General features: G+C 41.1%; 1 non-coding gene across 1 annotated transcript; it reads right to left on the bottom strand.

Annotated features, from left to right (window-relative positions):
* Positions 1-21644: 21644 nt before the first annotated feature.
* On the bottom strand, positions 21645-21751 carry LOC120271306. The gene has a single exon (XR_005539922.1). It is a non-coding gene; the product is annotated as a small nucleolar RNA R71 (small nucleolar RNA).
* Positions 21752-22454: the final 703 nt, after the last annotated feature.

Below are 22454 nucleotides of genomic sequence, written 5' to 3'. Positions count from 1 at the left end.
AGATGCATGGAGTTCTAGGGATTCCAAGTGATAAACCCTATTCCTATCTGTAGACCTAACCCTTTGGTCTAGGTGAAAGGCCCCTAGTCACAATTAAGAACCAGATACTAGAGTTCACTTCAACGCTTCACTCTGTTAATTGCGCAACTAAGCCCCAGCGGAGTTCATCCTCTAGCAATTCAATCTATTGTGACCATAAAGAACTCGAGGAAATAGAGGTAGGATAAATCACACCAGAGGGGAAAGGGGACGCTCCGCTACCTCTCGACTCACCCTCTCAACCCTCTCCAATATAGCTTTGTCTAACCTTCACGGTGTGTCACTCACTCACAAGGGTTACCAAGGTGAACTCTCAACCCTAGTGTCACTCTAAGAGAGTATTCAATCAATCAAGTAGTCAAGATTTGAACTCAATTAAAACATCAATTAAGGAAAGCATAATAGAGAGTTAATGAAATAATTACATCCTAGAGTTCACAAATCTAAGTACACACTAGGGGGTTTAGCTCTCCATGGCGCAAGATACAATTAATCATAAAATCAAAAGTAAAAAACAATTAGTCCATAGGAAAACCCCTTTAGTAGTCATGTCGATGGTCTTGTGGAGTAGCCTCGTCTCCTCCAAATGTCCTATTGTCAAGCCTAGGGCACACCCCAAATAACTATCTTCCAAGAGAATCACGGTGTCAAAGCTATAGAACCCCCTCCAAAAGCCTTGCCAATACCTCTCTAAACTCTTGCCGCAAGCTTCTCAAAAGTTGGAGAAGAGATGGAAAGAAGGATGCTGAAATAAGGCTGAATCACGGCTTTAAAAGAGCTGGAATTAGGCATCCACATGAGCCTGTGGATGTTCCACATGCCCCTGTTGAATTTCCACACGGGCATTTGGAATTTCCACACGCCCTTGTAGATTCTCTTAAAATCACATTTCCAGCCAATTGTGAACAATACCTGCTACAGTAAATTCCTACAATGTTTTTCTATAGTAACCTGCTGCAGTACTGGCCAGAAACACTCCCGAATCTATGTTTTTCATCAACGTAACATAAATGGGCACATGTTAACACTGTAGATCGCGTCACTTCTTCAATAAACAACCTCATTAGTGAAGATCTTGTTATCAAAGCACAATCGGGATACTTGAATGTGACTGTCTCTATGCCCCTAAAAATCATTGTAATTGCTTAAATACATGGAGGTTGGCACACATTCTCGTATCTTGAGCCTGACTTGTGTCTTCATGTTTGTTCCTTCCCGAGATTTCATCAAATAGTGCATTCACGATCTACATTGGCTTCTTTCTTCAAAATTCGGCTTCACAACCCTACTTGCATAAAAGTAACACAAATGTACAAGTATTAGCGCTAAAACCTGATAAAAGTAATGCTCATTATAAGGAAAGAATACTTTGCATTCTTAACACACAAGCACTTATCAGGCATCATTGGGGTTAGTTACTCTCCGCTTAATGGGGATTGTGAGATGCATAGGCTTAGGTGGATATGCACTAGTGGAGTCATCATTCGAGGATGATCAGGAGCCTGCTGAGGCTAGAGAGGGACCACTTGCAACTGTGCCGATGATCACCGAGGCAGCACCGGTAGCATTAGCCGATCCTAAGTCATCTTCTACTACAGTGCACAAGTGTCTGGCTCGACTCAAGGCTGTCATAGCTACCATCATCTAGAATTAGGCACGGATTTTGGAGCAACTTGATCACATTCAGCAGACCCTTGGCGAGAAGGTCTCATCCGCTTTCGCACCAGCACCCGCGCCAACACCAGCAGCAGCTCTAGAAACCGACACTTGAGGCATCACACTCATGAGACTTTTCTTTTATTTTCTATGCTTTTATTTGTTTTTTTAGTAGTTTGTGGACTTTTGTACCCAGAAAGGTTTCACCTTTTGAGAGTTATCTTCATGTTTTTATTTTATGTTTTGAGTATGTGCTTTATTGTTCTATTTGTGTGAACTTGTATTTTCTTTTCTATTTTGTTGAGCTTCACTGAACCCCTTGTATTCCGTGTAGATGGCCTTGAGAGTGATGTTGATGATGTTTTAGTCATAGGCATGATCATGTGACATTGTTACAGTCGTGTGAGCTTCAAAACCCATACAACACGCCCATGAGTTAGACTTCACCTAATGTTTAATGAAGATTTCAGGGGAGTATTGTTTTATTGCATTACCACACACATTTTGCTTCCATTTATGCTATTTCTATTATGCTTACATGCATACATTGAAGGTAATGTACATCTTAAATGTTGTTGTAGGTTCACCTTATACATGACTTTTACTTGTGTTTTCATGAGCATGCTTGATAAGTTCTTGTGCGATATGAATGCGAAGCATTATTTCCTTATGTTGAGCATTACTTTCCTCGGGTTTTTACAGTAATATGTGTGTTTTTATGTTACTTTCGTGCATGTAGGGTTGTGAAACCAATTATGAAGGAAAGAAGCCAATGTGGATCACAATGCACCGATTTTGGATGAAATTTTGCTAAAGTTCAAACGCGAAGATATAAGTCGGGTGCGAGATGCTAGAGTGTGTGCCAACCTCCCCGTAGTTTGAGTTTACACAACCATTTGGAGGGGCACAAGGGCGCCACACTCAAGCATTCCGACTTATGCACATAGAACAAGATCTCCATCATCTTATCCGCTCATTGATGAAGCAAAGCGATCCACAAGCATAAACGTGTGTCCGCTTTATGTTACCTCGATGAAAAGTGGATTCGGGAGTATTTTTGAATAATCAGTAGCGCATCGCTCACAGATGCCGAAAAATCACGAAACAGAGAATCCACACGGGCGTGTGGAAATTATCCACGGCCGTGTGGAAATTCCGCACGGGCGCGTGTTCCATACACGCCCGTGGAGTTGCCCGATTTCAGCCCTATTTAAAGCCTATTTCAGCCCCGATTTCAGCATTCTTTTCTCCATCTTTTCCCCAACTTATGAGAGGAGTTCGGCTAGGGTTTCGAGGGGTATTGGCCAAGGTTTTGGAGAAGTTCTATGGCTTTGACATTGTGATTCCATTAGGAAGAAGGTTTGTAGGGGAGCTTCGATCGAGGCATATCCTATACCGGACGAAGGAATCTTTGGATGACGAGTAAAGGACTCTCTCCACAAGACCATCGACACGACCATCGAGGGGGTTTCTTTATGGATTCATTGCTTTTACATTCAATTTCTTTGATTGTATTAAGCTACATGGAGAGTTAAACCCCTAGTTGGTACTTGGATGATTGCGAACCCTAGGATGTATTCGTTTCATTGAACTTCTTTATTATGCGTTCAATAAATTGATGTTTATTGTGACTTCCAACCTTGAATGCTTGATTGTATGAACATTTCCCCAGAGTGACACTAGGGTTGAGAGTTCTTGTTGGTAACCTTGTGAGTGAGTGACACACCACCAGCGTAAGACAAAGCTAGGTTGGAGAGGGTTGAGAGGGTGAGTCGAGAGGCGCAGGGCGCCCCTTTCCCTCCGACGTGATAGATTCTACCTCCGCTCCTCGAGTTCTTTGCGGCCATAATGGAGTGAATGGTCTAAGGGATGAACCTCCGCGGGAGGCCTAGTCTGCGTGCAATGGAGTGAAGCATCGAGAGGATCTTAGTATCTAGGGCTTAATTGTGGCTAGGGACCTTCCATCTGTACCAAAGGGGTAGGTCTATATTTAGGAAGAGATTTATCACTTGGAATCCCTAGAGCTCATTGCAACTCTATGCGAGTGCGAGGTGTTGAGATTGTTCGATTTCTCCTCCGGGACATGTATAGAGTTAGGCATAGTTGACCTTAGATTTGGGACTATGTATGTAAGGATTTCCACGACTCACCATTGCATTAATTAGGAAGCATAATAGAGAGTTCTTGCACTTGAAGCGATCATCCTAGGTGAAGCATTATCCGAGTACCCCATTCTTTATCGATTGCCTTATCCTCTTCTTACTTTTGCTCTTTCACTTGTTGTTTTTATTGTTGAGAATTGAATCAATTTCACGCTTATCACTATTGATATTCCACATAGCTAAGAACCAAATTAAGTATTTTCACTCCCTACTCCTTGTGGATTCGACCCCGCTCACCCGAGATTATTACTTCGACAAGCCCGTGCACTAGCGGGATATAAGCAGGGGGACCTTGTCAATGCTCTTGTTGCCAATGAAGGTTGATAAGTGCTTGTGCGATATGAATGCGAAGCATTCTTTTCTTATGTTAAGTATTAACTTTCTTGGGTGTTTACACTAATATGTGTGTTTTAATGTTACTTTTATACAGGTAGGGTTGTGAGGCCGATTATGAAGGAAAAAAGCCAATGTGGATCATAATGCACCGATTTTGGAGAAAATCTTGCTAAGGTTCAAACGCGAAGACGTAGGTCGGGTGTGAGATGCTAGAGTATGTGCCAACCTCCTCGTATTTGAGTTAGCACAACCATTTGGAGGGGCACAAGGGCAGTCATACTCAAGCATTCCGACTTATGCATATAGAACAAGATCTCCACCAACTTTTACATCATTGAAGAAGCAAAGTGATCCACGACGTGAACGTGTGCCCGTTTGCGTTACCTCGATGAAAGTATGAATTCAGCAAGTATTTCAGGCCGGACAATGTAGCAGAGCACAGTAGGAAAGTACTGTTGAAGCACTGTTCACAGCCGGCCGAGAAAACTACAGAACAGAGAATCCACACAGGCGTGTGGAAATTCCACACGCCCGTGTGAAAAATCCACAGCGGCGTGTGTATCCCTGATTCCAGTCCAATTTAAGCCGATTCAGCCCCGATTTCAGCATTCTTTTCTCCATCTTCTCCCCAACTTGAGAGAGGGTTTTGGCTAGGGTTTTGAGAGATATTAGCTAGGGTTTTGGAGAGGTTCTATGGCTCCGACATCGTGCGTCATTTGGAAGAAGGTCATTGGAAGAGCTTTCGTCAGCACCGATCCGGCAAAGTGTATCCTAGGCCGGACAAAGGACCCTTTATGACGAGTAGAGGACTCTCCACAAGACCATCAACACGACTATCAAGTGGGTTTTCTATGGATTCATTCCTTTTACATTCTATTTCTTTGATTGTAATTAGCTCCATGGAGAGCTAAACCCCTAGTGGGTACTTGGGTATTTGTGAACCCTAGGATGTATTCATTTAATTGAATCTCTTTGTTATGATTTCAATTAATTGATGTTTATTGTGAGTTCCAATCTTGAATGCTTGATTGTTTGAATACTCCCCTAGAGTGACACTAGGGTTGAGAGCTCTTGTTGGTAACCTTGTGAGTGAGTGACACACCACGAGTGTTAGACAAAGCTTGGTTGGAGAGGGTTGAGAGGGTGAGTCGAGAGGTACAGGAGCGTTCCCTTTCCCCTTCGATGTGTTAGATTCTACCTCCGTTCCTCGAGTTCTTTGCGGCCATAATAGAGTGAATGGTCTAAGGGATGACCTTCCGCTGGGGCTTAGTTGCGGGTGCAATGGAGTGAAGCGTAGAAGTGATTTTAGTATCTAGGGTTAATTGTGGTTAGAGACCTTCCACCTGGACCAAAGGGTTAGATCTATAATTAGGAAGAGATTTATCACTTGGAATCCCTAGAGCTCATTGCAATTCTATACGAGTGCGAGATTGAGAGGTTATCCAATCTCTCCTCCGGGACATGTATAGAGTTAGACATGGTTGACCTTAGATTTGGGACTATGTAATTAAGGATTTCCATGACTCACTATTGCATTAATTAGGAAGCATAAAAGAGGGTTCTTGTACTTGAAATGATTGTCCTAGATGGAGCAATATCCAGGCACCCCATCTTTATCGATTGCCTTACCTTCTCCTTTACTTGTGCTCTCTTACTTGTTGTTTTTACATTTGAGAATTGAATCATTGTCACATATATTACTAGTCACTTTTCACATAGTTAAGAAGCAAATTAAGTGTTTTTTATTCCCTACTCCCTGTGGATACGATACCCATTCATCCGGGATTATTATTTCGACAAACCCGTGCACTTGTGGGATATAAGCAAGGGGACCTTGTCAAAGGTTCACCAAAGGGTTAAGATTTTAATTCTGAGTTTTTGGAGGTTGTAAACACTAAAAATCAGAAAAATTAGAAAAATTGAAAGAAAATAAATTTGGCAACTGTTTGTTGTTTGTACATAGGGGTGGAAAGAGCTACCACCCTTGATGTAGTAGCTACTCTCATAAGTCAGATACTTATTATGACCTAATGAGAGAAAGCTACCTCATGGGATGTGTGAAACTACCACCCTTGGTAGAAATGCTACCACCTCGAAAGTGTGAAAGCCACTCGGGAGGCATCTTAGAAAAGGCTACCTTAGAGGATTGTGTGAACCTACTACCTATTCTTTCTGTCTATTGATAAGTCCCATATTAATAAGAACTTAGTAGTGAATATAGTGTTGACATGAGTTGAGTTTTTCACACACACACATGCATTCGGATTTTATCACTTTCATTTTTTATTGGATTATTTGCTAGAGCATTGATTGTTTTATCTAGTGTTTTACTCTCTCCATAACTTTAGAATTTTATTTTTGTACCCTCTTGGTGAACCTAAGGCCAAGCACTTCTCTTTTCTTTCCATGAGTCTAATGTTAAATTTTACTTGAGGACAAGCAATGGCTTAAGTGTGGCGGAGTTTGATAAGTGCTTGAGTAGACATATTTTCCTATATGTTTTACATGCATTGAGCATCATTTTTACCATGGTTTATGGCTCGTATTGTGTATTTGGTGTACTTTTGTGCAATTAGGTTGTGAATGCCTTAAATAGTCAAAAGGAAGCAAAGATAGGCTATGAAGACACAATGTTGGGAGTTCTTGTTCAATTCAAAGACCAAGGCACAAGAGGAGTTCATGAATGTAGAGATGTGTGCCAACTTCCAAGGAGATTCAAGGTAAATTACTAATTGGAAGGGCACAAATGCAGTAACATCTTCATGTTCCTTCTCTTTATAAATATTGCAAGACCTTTCAAAGATGTGTCTATGAAGAAAAGTCTTATAACCTACCACATGGACGTGTGCCCGGCTATGTGGCCTTAAGATAAAAGTGTTTGGATAGTGGGTGTGAAGAGTACTGTAGCTAAGAACCATAGTATTTTACTGTAGAAGTACTGTAGCAGAATTACTGTTTATGCGACCATGTGGAAATTCCTGCAGGACACGCGGGCGCATGAAAAATCCACACGAGTGCGTGAGGGCACGTGACAGCTACATTTTGTGACTATAAATAGGCCGTTTGCCCTATTCTTTAGAGACTTTTTGTAGGGCTTTTTGCGAGCACTTAGGGCAAGGTGGCTAGGGTTCTAGAGGAGGTCTTTGACGATATTGGGGCTGTTCTTCAACAACTTGATTGATCATCTCTCTGTCATAGCATATACGGGACCTTCAGTAACCTAGCTTCGGAGGAGGATTCTTTAAGACATTGAGCAACCCATCAAGACCACATCACAAATTCAAGGGGGGTTTTGTTCTATAGTGTTCATTGCTATTCATTGTATTAATCATTGTTTTGTAACTTGCCCCATGGAGGGCTAAACCTTAGTATGTATTTGGGTATGTGAAACATAAGATTTATTCTTTCATATTGATTTGCTTTATGCTTCTATTAATCCGAGTTGATTTGAGTTTTAACCTTGTGCTTCCATGGCTTACATGATATATTGGTCATTGTGATTGATTTAATATGCTTGATTTGTTACTTCGATGAGAGAGGTCTCTATTAGAGTTAGAACTTCAAGGTTAAAGAGGGTTGAGAGGGTGAGTCATGCGATAGTGGAGTGTCTGTTTTCCATTCTGATGAGTGTTTCTTATCTCCATATTCCCTAGATTCTATGCAACCATATTTGGTGTGAGCTGTGAGACTGGTAGATTTCTCAACCCGAGACCTTGTAGGGCGTTAGGGATCCTTCACCTAGAAATAGGGTTGGATCTATCTTTAGGAATCAGTTTCAATACTAGGTATCCGTAGAGCTTATTGCGGTCATATTAGTTGTGAGGTGTTGAGATTGAGCAATTTCCACACTGGGACCTTATAGGGGACTAGTGTTGATGGCTTGGAGGCAAGGGCCGGTTGTTCTTGGATTACCTCAACCCATTAGACTCAGTTTAGAAGCATTTAACAAATATTGACCTTCATGTTAGATCCTAGGGGGAGCATCGCCCGGGTACCTCACCTTTATTGATAAGAGACCTCCTTTGCTTTCTATCTTGTCCATTTTCTTGCTCATTAATATTCTTGCAATTAGTTAATTTCATCACATCCATTGATTTTGACTAGATAACTAAGAATTGGCTATTACTGATACTTTCGTTCCCTGTGGATTCGACTACCCACTCATCGGGGTAATTATTACTTTGACACCGGTACATTTGCGGTTTACACTCAATTCGTATATGTGCCAATACACCTTGAAGGTAGCCCTTTTTCCGAGTAGGTCATCAAATGCAGACATGTAGTACTCAAAATTTGATTACTCAAGAATGGCTTTCACACTTCAAAGTCATAGCTCTATCTACCATCTATTTACACAATAAAAAGAAAAGTAATCGGTAGGAAACTCCATATGGAATTCTGTAGCATAACTTGGAGGAAAAGCATGATTTCAATGCCCTGATCACCAGCTTGGGAGCATGGGCCAAGCACACTCCATGCTCATCCTTTGATTTTCTCTATTTTGGAGAAATTGAAGTGCATGGTCCTATTTTCAAAAACACTGCCTAAGCACACCAGTTCTTAGTGCATGTTGAACCAGAAAAGTCCTTTTTAAGCTAGATCTAGGTCATTTCTTTAGGGGATCCTTTTCTCTTCTTCTTAGGGTGGCTGCCAAGGTCTTCCGCAACAAGTTTTTGTGGATGGAGTGAATTTATTTTGCAAGAGCATGAGTGGAGTAGAGCTTTGCCGGCGGGACTTCATCAGAGCACCGTCGGAGAGGTTTGCAAAGAAAAGAGGGGAGTCTGTCATGGCGTCTATTTTTTTCGTTTTCCATATTCTACTATTGATTAATAAAACTATGAGCAGCTAACCATTCTCTGGCACCCCGGATCGATGAACAAGATGTTTAGGTGTTATGTAAACTACTTGTTTTCAATGTCAATGGAGTTCTATTGGATTCTTATATTTATTCATGTGTTTGCATGACTTGACATGCTTGATTTGTGTAGATTCTTGTGTAAAACGTGGCTTGTGTGGATTACTGCAATTGTGATTACATAGTGTAGTTGCAAAATTTGGCGTGTATAAAGGCCGTTGTATTTGATAGCCATAGATGTAACATTGCTTTGAGTACCCATAAGGATCTTAGAATGTACCTGGTAGATATTATAAGGAAGCCCATACAAATTTCTCCATGGTATTAGTCTGGGGCATTGCTCTATCTCCATGTTTCTCACCTAGTTCTTTTTCATCCCTTACTTGTCATCCTTCCCCCTTTTAGGTTATTTAGTTATCATCTTTACCTTGAACTAGTGATCCAACTAGACATTAGATGATGGATAAGTGCTTGTGTATTAGTAGTATGAAGTATTCTTTTCTTACATTGAGGATTACGTTTCTTAGATTTTATCGCTTATGCATGTGTATTTGTGTTCGTTTGTGCATGTAGAGTTGTGGAGACAAGTGTGGAAAAAGGAAACCAAAAGTAAGTCGTGAATGCATATTGTTGATGAAATCTTGGAGTGAACAAACGTGAAGACACAAGTTGTGCTCAAAGACATGTTAGTGTGTGCCAACCTCCACTATGCTCAAGAAAATACATAGTTTGGAGGGGCACAAAGGCAGTCACACTCATATGTTCCGACTTGTGCAATACTAGCAAGATCTTTGTCAGTGTGATTTTATTGAAGATGCAACGCGATCTACCGCATGGATGTGTACCCATTCATGTGGCCTAGATGAAGAGTTTGGAATCGAGAGTATTTTCGCAAAGTACTGTAGAAGTTACTGTTCACAGCTTGTAGAAAATAGATTCCTTGAAATTCACACGGGCGTGTGGAATTTCCACACACTCGTGTGGATACCCGATTTTAGCTCCCATATAAGACATGATTTCAGACATTTTAAAGAATCCTTTTCTCATCTTTTCCCCATCTTTTGAGGTGCTTGGGCTAAGGTTTGGAGAAACTTTGGTTAGATTTCAAAGTGGTTCTATGGCCTTTGATAGGTGTTTTAGTAAACATGTTTTTCATACGTGTTTTACATGCATTAAGCATCATTTTATATATGGTTTATGTCTCATATCATTTATTGGGTGTTCTTTTGTGCAAATAGGTTGTAGATGCCATGAAGAAGTAAAAGGGAGCAAAGATAGGCTAGAAAGGCACGATGTTGGGAGTTCTTGTGTAATTCAATGACCAAGATAAAAAAGGAGTTCACGAACATGGAGATGTGTGCCAACTTCCAAGCTAATTCAAGTCAGTTCACTAGTTGGAAGGACATGAAGACAGTCACATTCTCATGTTCCTTCTCTTTATGAAGGTTGCACTGCCTCTCAAAGATGCATCGATCAAAAAATGTCTTTTAGCCTACCACATGATCGTGTGCTCGACTACGCGGCCTTAAGAGGAAGATATATAGACCTAGTTTTATGGAAAATATTGCAGCAAAAGTACTGTAGCAAACTACTGTAACAATTTTAATGTACTAGTATTGTAGAAAAATTACTATTCATGTGCATGTGTGGAAATTCATCCAGTCCACGAGGGTGATAAGTGTTTGTGTGATTAGAATGTGAAGTATTCTTTCCTTATGATGAGCATTACTTTTATGAGGTTTTAGTACTAATACTTGTGCATTTGCATTACTTCTATCCATGTAGGGTTGTGAAGCCAAAAGTGAGAGAAAGAAGCCAATGTAGATCGTGAATGCACTATTTTATGAAGTCTTGGAAGGAACAAACTAGAAGACACAAGTCGGGCTTATGATACGTGAATGTGTGCCAACCTCTACGAATTCAAGCAATTAAAATGAGTTGGAGAGGCACAAAGGCACTCACATTTGCGTATCCCGACTTGTGCAATGATAGCAAGATCTTCATCAATGAAGCCTTGAATTGAAGAAGCGATCCGATCTACGACATAGACGTGTGCCCGTTTTGTTGCCTCGATGAAAAACATGGATTCGGGAGTGTTCTTGGCCGGTACTTCAGCATGTATTATAGCAAAACACTACAGCAAATTACTGTAGTAGGTACTATTCTTAGTCGGCCGAAAATCAGGATTTCAGAGAATCAACATGGGCGTGTGGAAATTCTCCATGCCCATGTGGAAATTCCACTGGGGCGTGTGGAAAATCCACAGGCTAGTGTGGATGCCCAATTCCAGGCCTATTTAAACCGCGATTCAGCCCGATTTCAGCATCCTTCTTCTTATCTTTTCTACAATTCTTAAGAGGTGTTTGGCTAGGGTTTAGAGAGGCATTGGCAAGGTTTTTGGAGTGGTTCTACAACCTTGACACTGAGATTCTCTTGGAAGATAGTTATTGGGGGAGCTTTCATCGGCACCGATCCGGCGAGGTGTGCCCTAGGCTTGACGAGGGGACCTTTGAAGAGGACGAGACTACTCCACAAGACCAGCGACATGACTATCGAGGGAAATTTCCTATGGATTACTTGTTTTTACTTTTGATTTTATGATTGATTGTATCTTTCTCCATGGAGAGCTAAACCCCCTAGTGGTACTTTGATTTGTAAAGCCTAGGATGTATTGTTTCATTAACTCTCTATTATGCTTTACTTAATTGATGTTTTAATTGAGTTCCAATCTTTAATTCTTGTTGAATGATTTCTCCCTTAGAGTGACACTAGGGTTGATGTTTTTCTTTGGTAATCCTTGTGAGCGAGTGACACACCATGAGTGTTAGACAATGCTAGATTGGAGAGGGTTGAGAGGGTGAGTCGAGAGGTAGCAGAGTGTCCCCTTTCGCCTCCGGTGTGATTTATCCTACCTCCATTTCCTAGAGTTCTTTGTGGTCGTAATAGAGTGAAGTACTAGAGGATGAACTCCGTTGCGGCTTAGTTGTGTGAGCGATAGAGTGAAGCGTTGAAGCGAACTTTAGTATCTGGTGCTTAATTGTGACTAGGGGCCTTTAACCTGGACCAAAGGGTTAGGTCTACATATAGGAATATGGTTTATCACTTGAAATCTCCAGAACTCCATGCAACTTTATACAGTGTGAGCTGTTGAGACTGTTCGATTTCTCCACAGGGACATAGTATAGAGTTAGTCATGGTTGAACTTAGATTTGGGACCATGTATCTTAGGATGTCCACTATTCATTAATGCATTAGTTAGGAAGCATAACAGTTGGTTTTGCACTTGAAGCGATTATCCTAGGCAGAATAATATCTGAGTACCCCACTTTATATTGATTACCTTTCCTCTCACTTATTTGTGCTTCTCTTTCTTGTTCTTTTATTCTTGTTTACATCACACTCTATAAACACAATAATTATTCCATCTCCGCTTGGTTAAGTAGCTACACTAGTATTTTTATTCCTTACTCCCTGTGGATACGATACCTATTCACTTGAGATTTATTACTTCGACAAACCCATGCACTTGTGGGTCACACGCAAGGGGCATTGTCAGTGAGCACGTAGAAAATCCACACGGGCGCTAGATGGCACATGACAATCATGATTCAAAGCTAGAATGAGGCCATTTGCCCTATTTTTCGAGGACTTTTTAGCGGAGCTTTGAGCGAGTACTTGGAGAGTAAGTCAGCTAGGGTTTGAGGAGGAGGTCTTTGGCAATTTGGAAGGAGTTATTCACCAACTTTGATAAGTTCTGTCGCCATCATAGCACTTTGGGAACCATTGGTGACCTAGCTTTGGAGAGGAATACTTCAAGACGTTGAACTACCCATCAAGACAAATCCGAGCGAATTTGAGGGGTTTTTTCTCTATGGGTTTCATTGCTTTTCATTGTATTCATTATTGTTTTGTAACTAGGCCCATGGAGGGCTAAACTATAGTTAATCTTAGTTGATTTGAGTTTTAACCTTGTGATTTCATTGCTTCCATGTGTTGTTATTATTTGTGATTGATTTACGTTGCTTGATCTTTTGATTTGTTGGGAGAGGTCTATATTAGTGTTAGAACATCAGGGTTAAAAAGGGTTGAGAGGGTGAGTCATGAGATAGTGGAGTGCCCCTTTTCCCTCCAATTGGGTGTTTCCTATCTCTTTATTTCCTATACTCTATGCAACCATATTTGGTGTGAGGCGTGAGATTGTTAGATTTCTCTGTTGGGACCTTGTAGGGGGTTAGGGATCCTTCGCTGGGAATTAGGGTTGGATCTATATTTAAGAATCGGTTTCACTCTTAGGTATCCCTAGAGCTTAGTGCGGTCACATGGGGTGTGAGGTATTGAGATTGAGTGATTTCTCCGTCGGGGCCCTGTAGGGGACTACTACCGGTTGCTTGGAGACAAGGACTGGTTGTACTTGGATTACCTCGACTTATTAGACTCACTTTAGGAGCATTTAGCAAATCTTGAGCTTCATGGAAGATCCTAGGGGGAGCATCGCCCAAGTACCTCATCTTTAGTGATTGAGAACTCCTTTACCCTATTTCTTGTCCAATTGCTTGCTTCTTAACATTTCTTGCAAGTAGTTTACTGCATTACATTCATTGATTCTGACTAGATAACTGAGAAGTGGTTAATACTAATACTTCCATTCTCTGTTGATTTGACTACCCACTCATCAAGGTAATTATTACTTTGACACCCTTGCACTTGCGGTTTACATGCAATTCGGTCATGTCAGCCTTCGACACCGTGTTCCTTTGGAAGATAGCTATTGGGGAAGCTTTCGTTGGCATCGATTCAGCGAGGTATGTCCTAGGCTTATTGAGGAAACCCTTGGAGAAGACAAGACAGCTCCACAAGACCATCGATACAGACTATGAGGGGGTTTTACTTATGGATTGCATGCTTTTACATTCGATTTCATTATTGATTGTATCTTGCTCCAAGGAAAGCCAAACCACTAATAGATGATTGGACTTGTAAACGCTAGGATGATTTTGTTTCATTGACATATTATTATTGATAAGTGCTTGGGTGTTAACAATGCGAAGTATTCTTTCCTTATAATGAGTATTATTTTTATCAGGTTTTAGCGATAATACATGTGTATTTGTGTTACTTTTGTGCATGTAGGACTATGGAGCCAAATATGAAAGAAAGAAGCCAATGTAGATCATGAATGCACTATTTGATGAAATCTTGAAAGGTACAAATGCGAAGACACAAGTTGAGCTCAAAGATACAAGAATGTGTGCCAACCTCCATGTATTAAAGAAATTACAATGAGTTGGAGGGGGGCACAATGGCAGTCACATTTGCATATCCCAACTTGTGCATTGATAGTAAGATCTTCACCAATGAGGTCATCTATTGAAGAAGCGATGTGATCTACGGCATAAACGTGTGGCCGTTTATGTTACCCCGATGGAAAACGTGGAATTGGGAGTATTTTGGCGGAGTACTATAGCAAGGTATTGTTTTTGCATAAGTAGGGCTTTAAGTGTTGGTGTCTGATTTGTAGATGCTTTTGCTGTGATTTTCTTGTGAATGATTTGGTGTTTTCGTGTGCTAAAATTTGTTTGGCGAAGTTTTCGGTCGTTTGAGCGAGTTTTTCATGTTTTCTATGGTATACGTTGCGTTATAAGGCAGGCTCTGAGTGTATCTATATGTTCAAGAATTTTCTGGAGAGCCTGCAGAGTTTTGTAAGGCATACAGAGAAAATGCACGACCGTGTGGAATTTCCACACGGGCGTGGATCTTTATTGTGAGCTCATCCTCAGAGAACATATTGGCGTGGACTCGCCCTTGTAAATGACCTTGTGAGGGACACGCCCCCGTGGGTAATTTTCACACGGGCATATGTATTCCTGCAAAGACTTAGAGATTTTCGAGAGAAGACACAGGGGCATGGACTCGCCCCTGTGGATGATCCTATGATAAATTCACGGGCGTGGGTAATTTCCACATACCCATGTGGGTCTCTGCAGAAGAGCTCTCCTCCATCCCAAGAATACACAGGGGCATGTGAATGCCCCTGTGAGTCGGTCCTGTGAAGCTCAATGCCCGTGTGGAATTTCCACACGGGCGTGTAAAACAGTTAGAAGAATTTCTCGGGCTACACAGTGAAGCCACAGGGGCGTGCATTTACCCCTATGGGTTGGGCAAACGGGTGTGGGTAATTTCCACACGCCTATGTGGATGAGTTCAGATAGCATTGAGTGTTTTCCCGAGAGCACACAGGGGCATTGGTAATTTCCACACGGCCGTGTGGATATGCAGAATCTCTAGAGCCGCGGGTTTCCTTTAAAATCTCTTCGAGTTTCTTCATTCTCACACTTTCAATCTTTCAGAAAACACACTCACTCACTCTCCCGACTTCGCATCGTTGATTTAGAGAGGTTGTACTAGATTTTCAGGCTGATTTCAAAGTTTTCATCTTCATCTCGTCCGTAAACCCTTTTTCTCACTTTTCTTTGTCATTAGTTGATTTTAATTGGTTAAATTGGTGAATGTTGCTTCGTTTCAATTATTAGATGATCATTGCATGCTTAGAACAAAGTTAGAAATGATATTAAGATGTATTTATGGATTCTTGATGTTTGGACGTGCAATTTTCATGCCCCGTAGATCCACACGGGCATGTGGAATTTCCACACGACCATGTGGATTTCTGCTATATTAATCTGTCAGTGTTTTTAATTAGGTTTATTTTGAAATCTTGCGGATATGGCTCCCCAATCAAAAAAGCAAGCTGACAAGCCTCCACGTGAGCATTCCCCTGATCCGGATCACATAGAGTTTGCTATTCCCGAGCATCAGGCTCGGTTTGGGCGGCTGTCTAGGTTGAGGTTCAGTTGAACACAGTTTCCCGATGTGAACACGCTCTGGGAAGTTCAGTCAGTAGAGGACATAGTAGATGAGGTCGAAGAGATATTGTTTGTGGGTAGCTGGAGACATTTATTGTCGATTTGAGAGCCAATTATTCGTCGGCTCACTTTAGAGGTATTGTCGTCCTTTGAGTTTTATTGTTCTTATAGTTGCTTCTCGAGCTTTGACACGATTCAGTTTAGAGAATTTGGATATCACCATAGTATGAGCATCTCCCAGTTTTCGATTCTACTTGATCTATACGATGAGGCTTTCCCAGACACTGAGGATTACGCTCAGTTGCCGACTGATTATCCTGGCGCTTTAACCCCGCAAAAAGCTTATAGAGTATTATGTGGTCAGAGCCAGTATGAGACGGGGGTGTCCAAGGCCGTGTGTCTTTCTCGACATGCGTACTGATACTTGCATGCCATTCTGAGCAGGTCGGTGAACTACCGTGGTGACAACACCGGCGCCCTGAGCCGGCAGAAGCTACTGTATCTCTATTCGATGGTTCAGAGCACACCAATCCATTTGGGTCATATTGTAGTAGAGTACCTGAGGCATCAGGGGCAGTACACCAGGGCAAGAGTGATTTTCTTTGGCCCGTACATCACTAGACTCATCTCGGGGATGGGTCTACTTAACGCCAATGGAGGGGCCGAGAAGGCTATTATTCGTGCTCTCCTGGGCATAGAGACTATGAGGTTGATGGGGATGGTACGAAAGTGCAAGTCGAGAGTGTATGCCTTGATCACACCTACCCCAGAGGGTAGCTTACGGAGAGGGTGACGCTACCGATGGTCCTCTACCGTTCCCTGAGCCTCAACTCGCGTAGATGGAGACCGAGGTGCCACCCACAGCACAGGAGCTACCTCCGGTGCGCATTTTCTCTCCACCTCGAGCCCATGATCATTATGATAGGCTTGAGAGTGCTGTGGGGGGTGCTCCATAGTGATTTGGCTGAGGTTTGTGCGCTACAGGTCGTGAACCATACGGAGGTGATGACCCGTCTCGACATTTTACAGCAATTATTAGAGCGAGATGAGAAGTCACCATTCGTTATGAGATCCCGGACCCCTCAGGAATCTCCAGCACCACCATTACCCGTCCCACCACTAGTTGATCCACCAGCATCTTCTTCTTCGCCGGTAGCAGCAGCAGCAGCCGAGGAGACACCAGATGACACCGACACTTGATGCATTTTCCATTTCATTATTTTTGCATGTTATTTTGGACTTGTATACTCAAAAAGGATTTTCCTTTTGATTTTATCTTTTATTTTATCTGGAGTTATATTCATTGCTCTATCTTTTATATACTTTAGTTGTCTTTGTTTATTGAGCTTCACTGAATCCCCCTTGTGTATGCGTGCAGATGGTCTTGTTAGTATGGGAATTGAGAACTAGACATAGACATGGCCAAGGTGTTTTTACACTTGGCCATGTGTGCTTCACAACCCGTTGGAACTTTACTCCTAAGGATTTAGCTCCATCAAACGCACCACCAGGAGTCAAGGGAGTATTGTTTTAATTGCCACTCCCACATATATTCTTCATTGTGATACTTGTTAGTGAACTTGCTTGTGTACATTGAGGGCAACGTACAACTTTAGTGTGGGGGGAGTCACATTGCACATATCATTTACACAAGTTTTGATTGACATACATGCTCATGTAGCCAATGGCGGTTCACCTTAGTTGCAATGATCGTATTCTTGAGTCTAGGTGAATTTTTAACATTGAATGTTTTCATGCTCTAGTTCTTACTTGAATTTCTAGGAATTTTTGCGCGATTGACATTTGTTGCAATACTCGCTCATTAAACTCTTTTGGAAACTCAAGTTTGATGTTAAAGGGACTAGTTAGTGTTATTTCTTCTGTTAATTTTGCTGAAAAAAATGGAAAAAGAGAAGAAGTTTATTCTTGTTGGTTGTGCATTGGGGGTGGAAAGAGCTATCACCTATGATATATGTAGCTAATCTCATAAGGTGGAAACTAGTTATGTCCTAATGATAGAAAGAGTTATCTCATGGGATGAGTGAAAGCTACTACCCTGGTAGAAAGAGCTACCACCTCGAAAGTGTGAAAGCTACTTTAGCGGCCGCTTCGAAAAGGGCTACCTTAGAGGATGTGTGAAGCTACTACCATCTTTTTATTTTGTTGTGTTTTGTAGATAAATAAGTCCCTTTTACTTAGAACTTTGAGGAGTATACTTTGGGTTGACTTGAGTGAGTTCACACACACTTACATGATTTCAGATTTGTTGTCCTCTTCGATTCGAGTTTTTAGCTAGAGCATTGATTTTTCGTATTTGGTGTTGAAATTTCCCTTACTTGTACAATGCTCTCGTTGCATGCTTTGGTGAACCTAAGGCCAAGCCCTTCTAATATTTCCTTCTTCTATGCTTCAATGTTTTATTTTTGCTTGAGGACTAGCAAAAGCTTAAATGTGGGAGAGTTTGATAAGTGCTTGTGTGTTAAGAATGCGAAGTATTCTTTCCTTACGATGAGTATTACTTTTATTAGGTTTTAGCACTAATACATGTGTATTTGTGTTACTTTTGTGCATGTAGGGTTGTGGAGCCAAATATGAAAGAAAGAAGCCAATGTAGATCATGAATCCACTATTTGATGAAATCTTGGAAGGTACAAACTTGAAGACACAAGTTGGGCTCAAAGATATGAGAATGTGTGCCAACCTCCATGTATTCAAGCAATTACAATTAGTTAGAGGGGCACAAAGGCAGTCACATTCGGGTATCCTAACTTGTTCATTGATAGCAATATCTTCACCAATAAGGCCATCTATTGAAAAACCGATGCGATCTACGGCATAGACATGTGTCTGTTTATGTTACTCTGATGAACAACGTTGAATCAGGAGTATTTTGGCAGAGTACTATACTAAAACATTGCATCAATTTACTGTAGTAGTTACTGTTCATAGCTCGCAGAAAATCAAATTCCAGAGAATTGACACGGGCGTGTGGAAATTCCACACGCCCCTGTGGATTCCCTATTTCAGCCCTTTATAAGCCGCGATTTCAGCCGATTTCAGGATCTTTCTTTTCCATCTTTTCTCCAACTCTTAAGAGGCTTGTGGCTAGGGTTTAGAGAGGTATTGGAAAGGCTTTTGGTGCGGTTCTATTGCTTCAACACCACGTTCCTCTTGGAAGATTGTTATTGGGGGAGCTTTCATCGGCACCGATATGGATTACTTGTTTTTACTTTTGATTTTGTTATTGATTATATCTTTCTCCATGGAGAGCCAAACCCCTTGTGGGTACTTGGATTTGTGAACCCTAGGATGTATTTTTTTCATTAACCTTTTATTATGCTTTCTTTAATTGATGTTTTAATTGAGTTCAAATCTTGAATACTTGTTGATTGAATTTTCCCTTAGAGTGACACTAGGGTTGAGAGTTCACTTTGGTAATCCTTGTGAGTGAGTGACACACCGTTAGGGTTAGACAAAGCAAGTTTGGAGAGGGTCGAGAGGGTGAGTCGAACGGTAGAGGAGCATCCCCTTTTTCATCATGCATGATTTATCCTACCTCCATTTCCTAGAATTCTTTGCATTCAAAATAGAGTGAAGTGGTAAGAATGGAACTTCACTGGGGCTTAGTTGCGTGAGCAACAAAGTGAAGCATTGAAGTAATCCTTAGTAACTGGAGCTTAATTGTGACTAGGGTCCTTTAGCCTGGACCAAAAGGTTAGGTCTACATATAGGAATAGGGTTTATGACTTAGAATCCCTAGAGCTTCTTGCAACTATACACAATGTTGGATGTTGAGACTGATCTATTTCTCCGACTGGGCATAGTATAGAGTTAGTCATAGTTGACCTTAGGTTTGGGACCGTGTATCTTAGGATGTCCATGACTCATTAATCATTTCTTAGGAAGCATAATAGTTGGCTTTGCACTGGAAGCGATAATTCTAGGCGGAACAATATTCGAGTACCCCACTTTATATCGATTGCCTTTCCTCTCACTTATTTGTGCCTCTCTTTCTTGTTTCTTTTATTCTTGTTTACATTACATCTTATCAATACAATCATTGTTTCATCTTCGCTTTGTTAAGTAGCAACCTTGGTGTCTTTATTCCCTTCTCCCTATGGATACAATGCCCACTCACCTAAGATTTATTACTTCGACAAACTCATGCACTTGAGGGTCACATGCAAGGGGCGTTGTCAATTATGTTTCTTTAATTGATGTCTTAATTAAGTTCCAATTTTGAATGCTTATTGAATTGATTTTCCCTTAGAGTGACAATAGGTTTGAGAATCCATCTTGGTAATCTTTGTGGATGAGTGACGCACCATGAGGGTTAGGCAAAGTTAAATTGGAGAAGGTTGAGTGGGTGAGTCAAGAGGTAGCGGAACATTTGCTTTCCCTTCAAGTGTGATTTATCTTACCTCTGTATTCCAAGAGTTCTTTGCGGTCACAATAAAGTAAAGTGCTAAGAGACGAACTCCGCTAGGGCTTAGTTGCGCAAACAACAGAGTGAAGCATTGAAGTAATCCTTAGTTCCTAAGGCTTAATTGTGACTAGGGGTCTTTCGTCTGGACCAAATGGTTAGATCTATTTTCAGGAATAGGGTTTTCACTTGGGGTCCCTAGAGCTTTAAGAAACCTTGCATAGTGTGAGGCGCCGAGAGTACTCCTTTCCGTCGGGCATAGTGTAGGGTCAATCACGGTTGACCTTAGGTTTGGGACCGTGTGTTTTTGGATTTCTATGACTCATTAAACATCAGTTAGGTGACATAATGATTGGTCTTGCACTTTAAACAATAGTCCTAGGTAGAGCAATGTCCGAGTACCTCACTTTCTATTGATTGCCTCTTCTATCATTTTATTGTGTCTCTCTTTCTTATTCTCTTTATTTCTATTTGGATTAATATGGTTCACACCACCTTTGAATCATCTTCATCTTAGTTAAATAGCAATTATTGTGTTTCTGAGCATTATTCACTAAGGATATGACTACCCACTCACCAGGGTACTTTATTACTTCGACAACACGTGCACTTGTGGTACACACATGCAAGAAGTGTATCAAGTTTTTGGTGCCGTTGCCGGGGAATAGGCATTTTGGAAGCATTTGCCCCTTTGCTATTTTAGCTATTCATTACTTGTTCTATTTCATACTTCCTTATTCTTCCATCATTCTAATTTGTTTTTCTTTCTTTCGTTGCAGCTCTAGGTTTTGACACGAGGAAAACCTTCCACATTGGTTAAAGGTGATCCTGAACTTGAACGAACACTTCGTATAAATTGCATATATTTTGTTCAATAATAGAATTATCTAGCTGAAATAGAGGTTGAAGAATCTGAAAATATGGCCGAATAAGAGGGGCAACAAAGAATACTTTCAGATTTTGCTAGACCTACAATTGGTGGACACAATTACGCATTGTTAGGCAACCGGCAGCAGCCTAGAATTTTGAGTTGAAGCTGGCTATCATTCAAATGGCTCAACAGTCCACACAATTAAATGGGTTGGCAGATGAAAACCTAAATAATCATATTGAGAATTTTCATGAAGTGTGCGATATGTACAAGATCAATGGGGTTTTGGAAGATGCAATTCACTTGAGAGCTTTCCCATTCTCATTAAAAAGAAGAGCCAAACAGTGGCTCACCTTATTGCCAAGAGCTTCTATGATGACATGGAACAAAATGGTTGAAGCTTTCCTTGCAAGGTATTTCCCACTCGGGAATGTCGGCAAAGCTTCGTAATGAGATATCTTCATTTGTTCAGATGGAGCGTAAATATTTGTTTGAGACTTGGGAATGATTCAAGAATCTCTTACGGAAGTGCCCACAACATGGGTTCCTTGAATGTATGGTCATTCACACATTTTATAACGGGTTAAACTCAAGCACCAAGCAACTTCTTGATGCCGCCGCGAAAGGAACAATGGGAAATAAGACCCCTAAAGAAGCCCGGCAATTGATTGAAGAGATAGGTTTCAATAGCTACCAATTGAATGCAAGAGAAAAGATGAAAGTGACTAGACTCCATGAGATTGATGCAGTTACATCGTTGGCGTCCCAAGTTGAGTCATTGAGCAAGAAGTTGGACACTCTAGCTTCTCCTAGAGTGATTGCTATGATAAGTTGATGAATGCACCTTGCATAAGTCCTGCAAGTGCACGGGGTCATCGAAGTAATAATCCCAGATGAGTGGGTATCGTATACATAGAGAGTAGGGAGTAAAGACACCTAAATTATTTCTTCACTATGTGAAAGATGAATAGTAATATGTGTGACAAGATATTAAATAACAAAAGTAAAAGCAACAAGAAAAAGAGCACAAGTAAAGGAGAAGGTAAGGCAATCGATATAAATGGGGTACCCGGATATAGTTCCACCTAGGACAATCATTTCAAGTACAATAATCCTATATTATGCTTCCTAACTAATGCAATAGTGAGTCTTGGAGATCTTTTAATGCATGCTCCCAAATCTAAGGTCAACCATGCCTAACTCTATACATGTCGCGGAGGATAAATTGGATAACCTCTCAACCTCGCAC

The sequence above is a fragment of the Dioscorea cayenensis genome, chromosome 10 (genome assembly GCF_009730915.1).
Source record: "Dioscorea cayenensis subsp. rotundata cultivar TDr96_F1 chromosome 10, TDr96_F1_v2_PseudoChromosome.rev07_lg8_w22 25.fasta, whole genome shotgun sequence".
NCBI lineage: Eukaryota > Viridiplantae > Streptophyta > Magnoliopsida > Dioscoreales > Dioscoreaceae > Dioscorea > Dioscorea cayenensis.
Note: the sequence above shows the minus strand (reverse complement) of the source record. Positions and strands in the feature narration are given on the sequence as shown.